Source organism: Trematomus bernacchii, unplaced genomic scaffold, assembly GCF_902827165.1.
Source record: "Trematomus bernacchii unplaced genomic scaffold, fTreBer1.1, whole genome shotgun sequence".
Classification (NCBI taxonomy): Eukaryota; Metazoa; Chordata; class Actinopteri; order Perciformes; family Nototheniidae; genus Trematomus; species Trematomus bernacchii.
Window position 1 is genome coordinate 5,462,041 of NW_022987689.1, and position 12,614 is coordinate 5,474,654.

A 12,614-nucleotide genomic window follows, 5' to 3' on the forward strand; every position below is an offset into this window, starting at 1 on the left:
TTGCCCTTGTCTCTCTGTAATGTAGCACTACACAAGCTGCTCACATCTAAATGTATCCTGCAATGGGAATATCTACTTTACGCCCACAAGAAAGGATCTCCCTCACTTTGAGATAAAAGAAAGGTTTTGCATCATTAGAGGACGATACTATCAATGTAATTATGATATCAGACAATGTTGCTTGTAGCTTTTCGCCTCTGTGTGATTTGATAAAACATACAAATGTTTAGAAAGTCTGCAAATGATAGATGCTTCAAACCAGGATAAATTGTATACAAAATATATAAATAATTGTTGTTGTATATTATACTGTGTACAGGTTTTCCTCTATTCCTTGAAGCTCGCTTTTAAAAAAGACACGGAAATAGCAGCATGAAATGGTGCTGTCACTGCCAGCTATTTGTGGAAAGCCAGCTACTCCTCCATGACAAACGTATGCATAACTTAAGGCTTTTTAAGAAACACTTCTCTCAGTCTCAAAGAAGAATTCCTTCAAAACTGTCTGATGTGTGACAGTGTTTTGATAGAAGGCCTTGGCATCATTCTCAGCAGGTATGTTGAAAAAATTCAGCATGAAGACTGGGCAGAGATTTGCATCAGTGCATGAAAGACTGCAAGCTATTTATCTGAGCAGCCATTGTAGAAAATAAAGGGGCGGATGGTTTTTGCCTGCTTTGTGTCCAAGGCCTCATCTGTCTGTTGGTAGACTCAGGTATAGCAGATACAAAAATAACACAAAAGAAACATGTGTTAACAAAGGAAAGAGAGGACCACCATCTGGCACACCGTGGAAATAATAGACAACCTCATTTTTTAAACATCTTTGAACACAGTTGTTTTTGTATTATTACTCTGAATAATAAATGGCCTTTTGTTTTGTAAGTATTCATAGGCTGTAGATTTTAGAATTTCAGCTTTTTATTGTGTTAGACCTATGCTGAGAGTATAGATTAAAGACACAAGGAGCCGTAGGTGACAGCTACTCAAGGCATGTTTGTGTTTGTGTCTGAGTGAGAGAGATTGTGTGTGTGTGTGTTCTTACATGCATCAGTGTCTAAATGGTTTCCTTTCCACAACAAAACAACGGTAATTGCTTCAATTACCGATATAATTTGCAAATTACCCACCATTGGTACTCTGTGACTCTCAATTTGGATTCCTATGAGTTCATCTACACTCTATTTTGTTCTTGTTGTAAATGCTAATGCTAATAGTTTCACTGTCATTAGTGATATAATTTATATTTGAATTATTTGACATATATGTATTGGATTGTACTGAATTTGCCATGTGAATCTTTTGATAATCGCCACACTCGGTCTTTCTCAATCCTGTCACTTTACCAAACAATCTAAAAGAGAGATGATTTGCAGGTCCCCCTTGTGGCTGAGCTTGTGTCACTGCTGTGGGAGCGGAGAAAAGGAAAGAGAGAAAATAAACTTGTGGATTTGAAATGGTTCTGTCTTATTGCTATGATATTTTACCGTAACAAGATAAATAGTTTGGAGCTTTGCACATTTGGACTTCATCACTGAAGCTATGAGCTGTGTGCTGTCTTCTCAAAGTATGTGGGCAGATTATTGAGTCAGTCTTGCGTGTGTTTGTTTGCCTGTGGGGTCATCATTGCTGTGATGATGTAGGTGTAAAGTCAGATTTTTAAGCCTACCCAGGAGTTCAAATACCAAGGCCAGGCATACAAAAAAGTAGCAACCAGAAGATGTCTTTGATTTTTGTTCTCATGCTTAACAGGCCAGATGCGTAGCAGGTCTTGTAACACACATTTTGTCTCCAAAACACCCCTTAGTTCGAAATGGTACGTTTTAGGTAAATGCTGTTTATTATGTAGAGAGAGACCAGGTACTTTTACTGCAGGGTAGCACTTAGAAGGTGGAGAATGCACCATATCATCTTGCTAATCACCTGTAATGAGCAGATGCAAGGCAGATGTGCATTGCTGCTGGCACAGGTGCTGCGCAGTAACGGTGTTCAAGGTTTGCCTTGTAATCCCAGATAGCCTTGTCGCTCTCTTTCTGCTTGACAGTCTGTGCTGTCCTTTACACTCAGGATGGTATGTTTCTGCATGTGTGGTTGTGAGGGGGCAAAAAGAAAAGAGCAACAGTTGGAGGGGAAAAAAGAGAACAATGCAACATCAAGAGATGAATTACAAAGGAATAAGACTGTCTTCAGCATCTTTTCTGAATCCAGCATGACTCTCAGCACTGGTTTAAGGCCACTTTGAAACCAAGTGTAAAGATTTTCAGCGCAGCAGCCGAGTTGCGTTGCTGGATATAGAACCATCACAGGTGGACTCCCCAAAAGCTCTGCTGGCTGGCTGGGAGCGAGGCCACAGGGGATCTACAGGAAGGAGACATATGGTAGCTTATGATTAAAAGTGGAAAAGTTTCATGCGAGTGAGTGCATGAGTGGGTAACTGTGCTCATGCATATGCACTAACTACAAGTATGGATGTATTAAATAAGTCATAACTTATTCTGAAACTAATAAAAGACTAAACTTGTGCAGATTAGAAATACAGATCCGTCTGTCAAACACAAATACAATCAAATGAATGCACCTGCAGCTGTGGAGGAGACTCAGAACATCAATACATATTATATAATTGATAAAAAAAACATTTATTTTGGCTAAAACTGTTGCACCTCATGGTTTATTTCTGAACAGATTTTCTATTACCCAACTTATTATTTTCATCACAGCTAAAGTACACATCTTGAAGTATATTGTAGTGTAGTGGCCAAGTTAAACATGTTAAATAACCGGAAGAAAACGTTGTTCATGAATTTTTGTTTTGGGCCTGGGAACTGCAGTGACAATTGCTGTTCAGATCAATTCAGCCATTTGTTTTCAGTAGGCTCCCTGGCTGTCTATAGCGTGTACTGTACTGTACTGTGTGCCACTGACAGCCATTGGTTAATCATTGTTCGAAGTTAAAAATCCAGCGGGTAGTGAGGAATGAATGTGACTATGCCTTGTTAGTGGATATACTAGATTGTAGTCAGTCAAATATTTTTGTCAAACCAAAGGGAAAAAATGCAGAATGCTTGTCAACAGTAGGGCAACAATCAAGTTTATGAATACACAATATGTCCAAAAAAACCTTCAACGTTAGTGCCTTAATCCACTCTCACAAATCACTACAAATAAAATCAGAGGCAGTTTTTCAGTTTTTCTTCATTACAGTAGCTTTTTCAGCTGATGAGTTTACATGTTTTGACATGTCGCATTGGACAAGGACACCACACAGTTATGAATTTAATCCTGGTATTCAAATTTGGATCAATTTCACACATCTTAACTTTTAGATATGCAGTAAAAGAATGGGATATCTTTCATTGTCAGAATCTCAAGAGCATTTCATCCACAGTTACATATTGACAGTCTACACAGCTGCTAGTAGCAAAAATGGAAAGTACATTATGTGGCTGTATACGACTAAGAGCAATATTGTGACGTTTTTATTGGAAAGTCTTTGAAAGATGCCGTAACTCAAGAAGCACAATAAACATAATGTGCTTTGACTTTCCTATTTCTCGGTAATGTGGAACAGGCCTGATGTCTTGCTTAGACGCGGCCCAGGGATTTATATGATCCTGTCCACTGGGTTTGACATATCAATCTGAACATTTAATGTGCTGTTTGACTGCATGACTGGGTTTTACATGCACATACTATATACTCCCCCAGCTACTCTTGCACATATCTGCTCACAGTTGCATGTCCTAAAAACATTCAAAACAACTAAATCTAAAGAAATGTTTTGCTTTACAAACAAACCAGACTTTAGCCAACATTTGTCAAGTCTATCTGGTCCATGGCTAATAAGTGTGGGGGTACTGTGACCCCGCCGTGAACCAGCAGTGTGCAGCTCTCTGCCCTGCCAGGCGCGTGTCTCCGCCTGGGCTTTGAGTTATAGCTGACGGGATCTGAGGCCCATTCATCAGCGCTTCATTAAAACCCAAATCGCTTTTTCAGTCACAGCCTTCTCTGTGCCAGTCCGACAAGTCCCACATCCTCCCCGCTCAATTTCTGAGCTGAACCTGTTGTTAGGAGCATTTCAGTTCCATGACTTTGCAGGCCCTGTCTGCTTTTAGTCGAGAATAAGGTGCTTTAAAGAGTACATTACCCACCTGGGAACCTCACTGGCAGGAATGGCTTTTCACTTGGTTAGCAGCGGAGGAAGAAGAGTCACCTGGGTTACATGGGGGTGGACGGAGGAGGAGGGGGGGGGGGGAGAGCGCATGAGACACGAGGCTGTTGAAAGGAACTCTCCAATGGCCTTTTCCTGTTCCGCTTTTGTTTGGTGCTATCTTGCCAGTCCGTGTTATTCAAACCACACAATGAGGTACAAAGCTGCCGACTGCTGCTCCTGCTTCGTCCCTCCGCTCCTCATCCTCCCCCTCCTCCCTCCGCTGTATTATAAGTCTTTAAAACCGGGTTTGGCAGATTGGAGCTGAGGCAGGTGGAATGTTCCACCATTCTTCTTTTGCAGGAAATTTGTTGTCCATTGTCCCCTTTTGCCTCGGCAGCTTGGTTAAAAGGCCAATAGCTTATCAAAATGACAGCAAAGCAGTTGATCAGCTCGATCTTGTCTCTTCATTGCACATTTGTACCCTCTCATTGTCTCTCACTTCCCTCGCTCTATGCTGTAAATTCTGCTCCAGTCTATTAAGTTGAAAGACGTGTTTGAAAGTCTAAGCAATTTATTTCTCCATTACAGCAACAGAACACTTGACTAAAGTGAACGCTGTTAGTAAGAATGTAGTCCAGTCAGTGAGTGTAGTAAGTGTATTCCATTGATAATTGTGAAAGCAATTTAGTATTGATCTTTACAACAAAACAAATACTTAACAGCCGATTGATTTTCATGGTTTTACTACTGCTGTGCATGTGGGTCAACCAGCATTTGAACCACAGATCCGGGCTTAAGTCTGTGTGAAAAACCTTTGGTTTCACATGTAATTCAGCTGGGGTGTGTGAAGGAATACAACTATAATTCAATAAAAGCCACATTCAGTGTTTTTACTTGCAGTTTTAACAAAGGCGAAGTATTTGCTCCTGTTGTAACTGCAGCTCGAGTGCCAGTGGCTGCATTTCTCTAGAACATGCTCATTACATTAACTTAGACATGTGAATGCTCTAGTAAATGCAACACAGACCACAGGGGCGAACAGGGAAAACAGGACTGCACATTGTGTGCTACTGAGACACTGAGGAAAATATCATATTTCTTGTGTATTGGAATTTATTCCCAGCAAAAATACCAATTGCATAAAAAAACACTTTAACTCTCACCTTTGCAGGTATACACGTGTGCTCACATACACACAGCGACACCAATCACACTCCTCCCCCCTTCCCCACATCCTGAGGGGAGAGGTCAGGTTAAGTGCTGTGTGGGGCAGTAGGCCTGCATTTCCTCTTGGCTGGCACCCTGCCCACGTCAACAGTCCTTCTCTTCAAAAGCTGCTAATGCAGGGCCCAGCGCTGACAGTGTTCTGACAATGAGCTACTATATGCCTGCCATGGCCCCTGTCCGACTGCCGGTCCCTCTGAAAAACAGATCTGTGGCTGGAGCAAAGGTTAATCTAGCAGTGAGGCTCCACGGCCATGTGTGACTGAGAATAGGCTGGGAGGAATTAACACTACTGCCTCAGGGAGTGTTGACAGAGGTGTGTGTGTGTGGGTCTGTCTCTGTCTGCGGTGTCTGCGCTTCTCTCTGTCTGTGTGTGTGTGTGTGTGTGTGTGTGTGTGTGTGTGTGTGTGTGTGTGTGTGTGTGTGTGTGTGTGTGTGTGTGTGTGTGCGTGTGCGTGTGCGTGTGCGTGTGTGTGTTGATGATGATGGGAAGTGGGGAAGGGGCAGATGAAGAGGTTTGAGGAGGAGGTTTTGTGTTCACAATCCATTATCTTCAGGGAGGAATCATGCTGGATAAAGGTTGCTTCATGCCATTTCAAGGATGTAAGACAAATACCAGCAGACCGTGTAAACATTGCAGTGAGTGTATGCTTGCTGTCTACCTTTTGTCCGCTGTGTCAATCGCTCTGTCAGCCTGTCTCCCTCTGTTGTTTTTTTTTAACCTATCTTTTTTTGACATCCCTCTTGTCTGCCATTGCAACACAATGAAAAGCGCAGGGCAACCAAAAGGCTCCTGCAGCCTGCCATTTACTTAAGAATACCCCTGTTAGTGTGTGTGTTTGTATATAGTTATGTCTACATTTGACAGAGTCTGCGAAGGTCAACTTGGTTCATGGCCTCCTGAGGAGAAGCATTTAAACGGGTCTCCCTACCACTGTGCCAGCTGTCTGTTTCTACTCCAAACAGCTCTGTTGGTTAAGCCCCTGTTGCCACATCACGCCCCCCTGCCTTTTGGCAACACGCTAACAGTTAAAAGCTTGACATTGTTGGTGTGTGTAAACTCCCATGAGCATTCCTCTACCTTAACTGGCATGGTGTTTCTCTCGATAAATGGTCTTGAAAGTGAGAGTTTAGATGTACCTTTACTTCCGTCATCGCAGGTGTCAAATGGAGCATGTTGTTGTAAAGCGATAGTTATATCGAGGCAGATAATACATCAAATTCCTCACCTCGGATTGTCCAGATTAGCATATTTGTAGCTGGAAAGGGCCACGCATCAGCAGTTGGGGATCTTTTCAAGGATTTGTGGCTTATAAATGACACAGAAGAAATAACCATTTTGTGGATTTCTCCCAGATTATCTTTATGCAGATAAAGCAGAAATTGAGGGATAAATAAGAAAAGAAAAATGAAAGCATCAAGGCGTGCCAGCGCCAGCTCATCACAGTCAATTAGCTATGTAAGGAGATATTTCACTTTGGGTAAAGCCTCTTCTGTCATCAACCTGTGTGTATGTGCATACAAGTATCTGCCTGTGTTTGGTATTTTTGTGTGTGCGGGTGTGAATGTCTGTGTGTATGTGTGTGGGTTGCCTGTGCATGCACATTCGGCGAAATACCTTCATATAGCCCTCCTTGTGAGATGGGGCAGGCAGGAGTGCTTGTTTTCCCACTCACAGTGGGTGTGCATTTCTTTATCTTCTTTGCCTGTCGTGTTGACTGATGGGTAATATGCTAAATGGGGCCTGTGTTTACCTCACCTGTGGCACCGGCAGGCCTCTGTGTGTGCTGGGCTGTGACAGGGAGCACTAATAATGCTTTAACTGCTCTGTCAAACTTCAATCACATTGACACAAGCTCCGGTGTAGCACACTGTCCTGTTGGCAGAGGTGCTGTCACTGGACAGATGTAAGTGAATTGTGTCCCAGTAGTTACATGGCGAATGTTGACTACGCCCTGGAAGTCAGGGAAATGGGCTGTGCAGTAGCAGTATACGTAAGTGCAGATTTGCATTTAAGTGTGTGTATTAATCAACATATATTCATGTGACAATGTATGCATATATTCAATATGTGTATGCATGAATGTGCGTATGTGTAGTTTTTTCCCGATTATATGTGCGTATCAATTGCAGGGTTAGTGGAGCACTGAGGCCTTGCAGTGAGTCTCTCTACTGGAGATCGTGATTTACGAGCCTGGTGTGAGCACTTCTCCCATCCTCCTGCATAACGTCCCCATTAGAGACAGCAGACACTGTGGCTCTGTTCATCATTGAGGCCCAGCCACCAGCACACCTGGGGGGAGAGAGAAAGAGGGAGAGGGAGAGGGAGGGAGAACGAAGCAATAGACAGAGAGAAAAGGGCACAAAGAAATAGGAGATAGCACAGTGCATTATTTCACCATCAATTATCGCCCTTTGCCTTAACAGAAACCATGACCCACTGTGTACAACAGAGGAGGACAAAAGTGAAAAACAGAGATTTAAAAGAAAATAGGGGATGGTGTGCAAAAGGCAAGGATAATAAGCAGTGTTCTGACTCATAGTCTACCACAGCCAGCCACATCCACCACAGCATTGCCATAAGTCTTGCCAAAGATAGCGAATGGCCCGCCTCGTTCCTTCATCTCCTCTGGCTCTACTTGCTGTTTTTTGTGTGTCTACCTATGTTCTGTACCTGTGTTTGTTTTGGTCTGTCAGCCTCATTATGTGGATCTAGCTGTCAGGGGACACACAGGCTAACAACACCCCTGGGTAGGAGAAAAAGGAGTGGTAGTGTGTGAAAACTCTCTGGGAGTCATTCCAACACCCATCTACATTAATAACGGCACAGCCGCAGATAACAAACACTTCACAAAGCAGTAGTCATATTTGCTCAGCATACACTTAAGCCCGAGCCAAAGCATTTTACGAAATGTGCTGTGTTCACTGGAAAACATTTCCTTTTATAATAGTCGGTAAAATCGTTGTTCTTGTTATCGTCATGCACAGTGTTTTGTGCTTTATCTTATTAATACAACTGCTGTATGTACTGAGTTTATGACTGAAAGTACATTGTGTTTTGTTTTTCAATCGCTCATGAGTATTAGGAACTACACGTACTGCAGATATTGAATGATATATTTATGTTTCCACACTTATAACATTTATAAACTGCTGGTATCCCGTGGCCTGGAATAATTAAGGCTTTTTATTTTTATTTTAAGCTTCCTTATTATTCTCTGTACTAAAGGCAATACAGAGAGAACATGTAACATAGCAATGCTCACATTTATATAAAATGTGTTCTTGGATGTAAAAGAGCCAAAAATGGTCAAATCTATTCATATTTGCAAAAAATCATGGAATGTGTGTCCTTCTCTGTATTCAGATTTGATTGAAGTGGCATTCCTAATGCAAATCCTGTTCCGAAATATTTAGTTGAACCCTGTGAGTTGAGCGTTAGTTTTAACATTTGAAATGAAACCGCTTTGGCTGTTACTCCTTCTGTCTTTTGGGACTGCAGGTCGATGGCTTAGACTGTAACACCTGCAGTCATTATTACTTCTCTGGGTCAATATAATACCGCTGTTGTGTCCAGATTTTACAATGTTCATCGTCAGATTCAAATCAAGGCTCAAAGTTATGACAAAAAGATGGATGGAGATGATTGCATCAGCTTGACAACGCAGCCTTAGTTTATACAGTATAACTACGATTGTCTAAATGTTTTGACACAGATTTTGTGACTTCAAGCCTTGCCCACCAATCAGTTTCAAACAGATGCCATTAGTGTTAGATATACTTTCTCCTACACACACACAAAACACCCAAAGGTGCACTTATTTCCTCCAACACAAACACTGTTGCCATTTGCTCTAAAATACAGTTGGTCCTGACAGAGTGCCGTTCTCTCCAAACACCTGCAAAGCACTTGTGTCTCCACTCAGAGCTATTTACACTACCAGCAGATACTCACACCCACACAGGACAGGCACCTGTGTGGCATCTATTTCAACCCAGTGACATACAACTGGAGAAATAATTTACCAGCTTGGAGCAGCTTTTACAGCTGTGTAAGCTGCTTTGTATTTACATTTTGTGCATGTGTGGATGCGTGAATGTGTGTGTTTCTGAGTGTGCAAAGTGAGCAGTGAGAGAGTGTTTGCTGCCACTGCTTCTTCAGCGTGAAGTAAAGAAACTGTGTGAAGTGGGTCGGCGGCACTACATATTTAACGAGGCTTCACAGCTCTTTAGCTTTCTTATTTTAAAGCGGCGAGCAGAGTGTCGCACTTTGACTCCTGGAGCACACCTCACATCACAGCAGTGAATAGCCTCATCTGGCGGGGCTGCCGAGTACAGACCTGCCTGAAAGCTTTCTGTCTTTCACTGGCTGGCAGAGAGGGTGACCACAGGCTGTCACTCTGCATCCAGAAGCTCACCCTCTGATCCTCCCGTGTTGTATCTGTTACATCAGCGATCAACAGACCGTTTGGAAGATCCGAAATGGCAGGTTTTAAAAAAGAGACATAATAGTTGTGTTGGTTGATGAGCAGAAAGGGCCAGAGGGATGGCCGATGTTTGCGCTCTCTTCTAGTGTCACTGGACAGCTGTGACATTTGGGGCTGCGTTCTGGGCCAGAGCTCAAGCACCCGGGCGTCCTGGATGCCAAATCAGATACAGTGTGTGTCTGTATTTGTGTAGGTGGGTGGCAAGAGATCAAAATTACCCACACCCTCCCTGTGGCAAAACAGACAGAATGTAATGTGTGTGAAATGTCATTTGCTATCCCAGAAGAGTTTAGTGTTTCACTGAGCTACTGCTTTGCATTCAGAGTGGCTCGGAGAAAGAAGAGTGAGGAGGACAGTGAGAGAGCGAGAAATAAAGCAAACTTTAGTCATTTAAAAAAGGAAACAAGGAAAAGAGTGGGTTGATGATGAAAAATAAAAACAACAGCATCAAATGGAAGGACATCTAACACAAATTCCTCCTGGAAAAAGAAATATATATATCAGCCTTTTCCTCTTTTTACAGTCTCCATTGCCCAACTGTAAAGAAGCCCTAAAAAGCATTGAGAGGGCATGTACTGTTTTTCACTGCAGGATGAGAGACCTCCACAGAAATAATCTCAAAAAGGTCTGCCTCACTCTTACTCCCTAGAGGTACAAATTATCTCTCTTTTCTTTCTTCTCTCTCGTTATAAATTCTCATTGGAGAGTCTCACCTGCCTCTGTCATCCTACTGCTATAAGGTCAAGATCCTCTGCTGAAAGTTTTTCTATTAGCCCCGGGACTATTTTCTATCTCTTATTCCCTCACTGCTGAACGCAGCCCTGGAGGAAAAACAAAGCCCATCTCCAAAAATATATAGACTTCCCCAGGCATGTGAGCATATGCTGCAAGAAGGTGAATTTAGTGTTGGCTTGTAATGGAAATCATTGTATTTGCTTGAAGGCACTGGAGAGGCCAGTGGCATTTTTTATGGAGATGGATAGCGAGGAATGAAGGGGAGAATGAGAGATGATCTCAACCTGTCTGCGGTCGCCGATAGTTGAGCCAGACTCTCGGGTATTCCCCGCTTATGTACGTGTGTTGTTGGTGAAGGGGTGTGTGTGTAGATGTGTGTGTGTGGTGGAGCTTCACTAACGAGATCCCAGAAGAACGACCCATTCGTGGTTAAGGGAGTGAGATCACACCGAGCATTTCCTCTCATTCACACCGGCTTATCCAGCACTGTCCCTGTGGTGAAGCACACACGGCTGGGGAATACCAAACTGAGGCAGCAATTACCTGGATCTCACAACATCGGTCAAGGGAGAACACCAGCTTAATTGAATAACACTTTCCCAATTGCATGTTGGCATATGGGCTTCCGCACACATGTAAGTGCTCGGGAACACACACACACACACACGTTCACACTTGCAGAAAACAATCATTGATCCATCCCAGTGGCACCCTCTCCCGACAGGGTACGCTAACCGTTGCTCACCGCTGAGACCTCCTCTCAGTGAGAAATAGAAGTGTGTCATATGATTGACTCACTCACACTTCCATATGACTGTTAAATCGTCTGCAAAGTCAATTCAGGCTTAGTGCCTTTTCCGAGCCCCATGGGCGCAGGTGATAATTTGACTTTTATTGAAACTCTGCTCCGCTGGGTTCAAGGTGGTTGAAGGTTGTTCTTTTACTGCCACAGATGAGATGAAGGGAGAGTACAATATCAAACCCTCAAGGCCTTGTCTCTCCACTGTGCTCTCGTTTCTGTTTCCCTACTCAGGACAAACGAACGAGTCAATTCTGTGGTGCATCCAGACATGGTTAACAACAGCGTTTAATAAGATTGGATATAGCTAGCTGGTGTTAGCTTCTGCCCCATGAACACAGTCTTATTTATTACTTTTCAGTGGTGCAGTGCCTTATTCTGAGGGAGAAACTAGCCGTGAAAAAAGTGAATAAGTATTGAGTCATTTTTTTGGGAAGGCTGTATTCATGTTTTATTTTTAGGAGAAGTTGAAGTCTTTGCTCTGATAAAGCCAGAGTTTTGAGTTAAACTCTGACAGTGTCCCAATGGTGATGATAGGAGGTACAGCTGGGCTCTGCCGTGTTAAATGGGTTTTTGTAAGCATGCATATATCGTGTCTTTCTGTGCACGCACTTTCTTTGATCCTTTTCTGCATTTCCTTTTCTGATGTGGCGTGATGTTCATGTCCGTGTTGGGGCAAGACCATTTTGTTCCTGTGTGTTACTGTTCATAAATAATGCAAGTGCCACACACGAGCCAAACATGTTTTTGTACATTTGTGATAGTAAGATAGAAATAGGGTCAGGTGGTTTCCAGGAAGTGATGTGACTCTTGTGTTCGGCTAAGGTTAGATCCATTTCTGGATAAGATAACACAGGACACTGCCACATGATACCCTCTCCATCTCAGTGACTCTCCGATTACTCCTTCCATATCCCCTTCACTATCTCTTCATATGAACTGCAGACCTTCTTTCTTCTTTCTCTCCCTCTATCTCAATCCTGCTCCCTGACCTCCATACTGGCTCCCCATATTACGGGATGGATATCTCAGTGTGTGACAGAAAAGGACAGTCAGTTCCATCAATTTCTTTGCCCTCCTAACCCCCAGGAGCTATAAAATGCAATGAGACATGTCGCACTGAGAAGCCTTCAGAGACACTGGGCACATATTTGACATCGGCTTTATTGATTTGTATACTGCTCTCTATTGTTGTACTAAGTTTTGTGATTATTAACCC

The 12,614-nt window shown here is 42.9% G+C and overlaps 1 protein-coding gene across 6 annotated transcripts in view; it reads left to right on the forward strand.

The window, feature by feature from the left end:
- The window catches only part of LOC117488543 (ephrin type-B receptor 1-B), a 147,164-nt gene that overhangs the window by 24,657 nt on the left and 109,893 nt on the right, over window positions 1-12,614 (forward strand). The gene's annotated exons all lie outside the window — the stretch shown is intronic.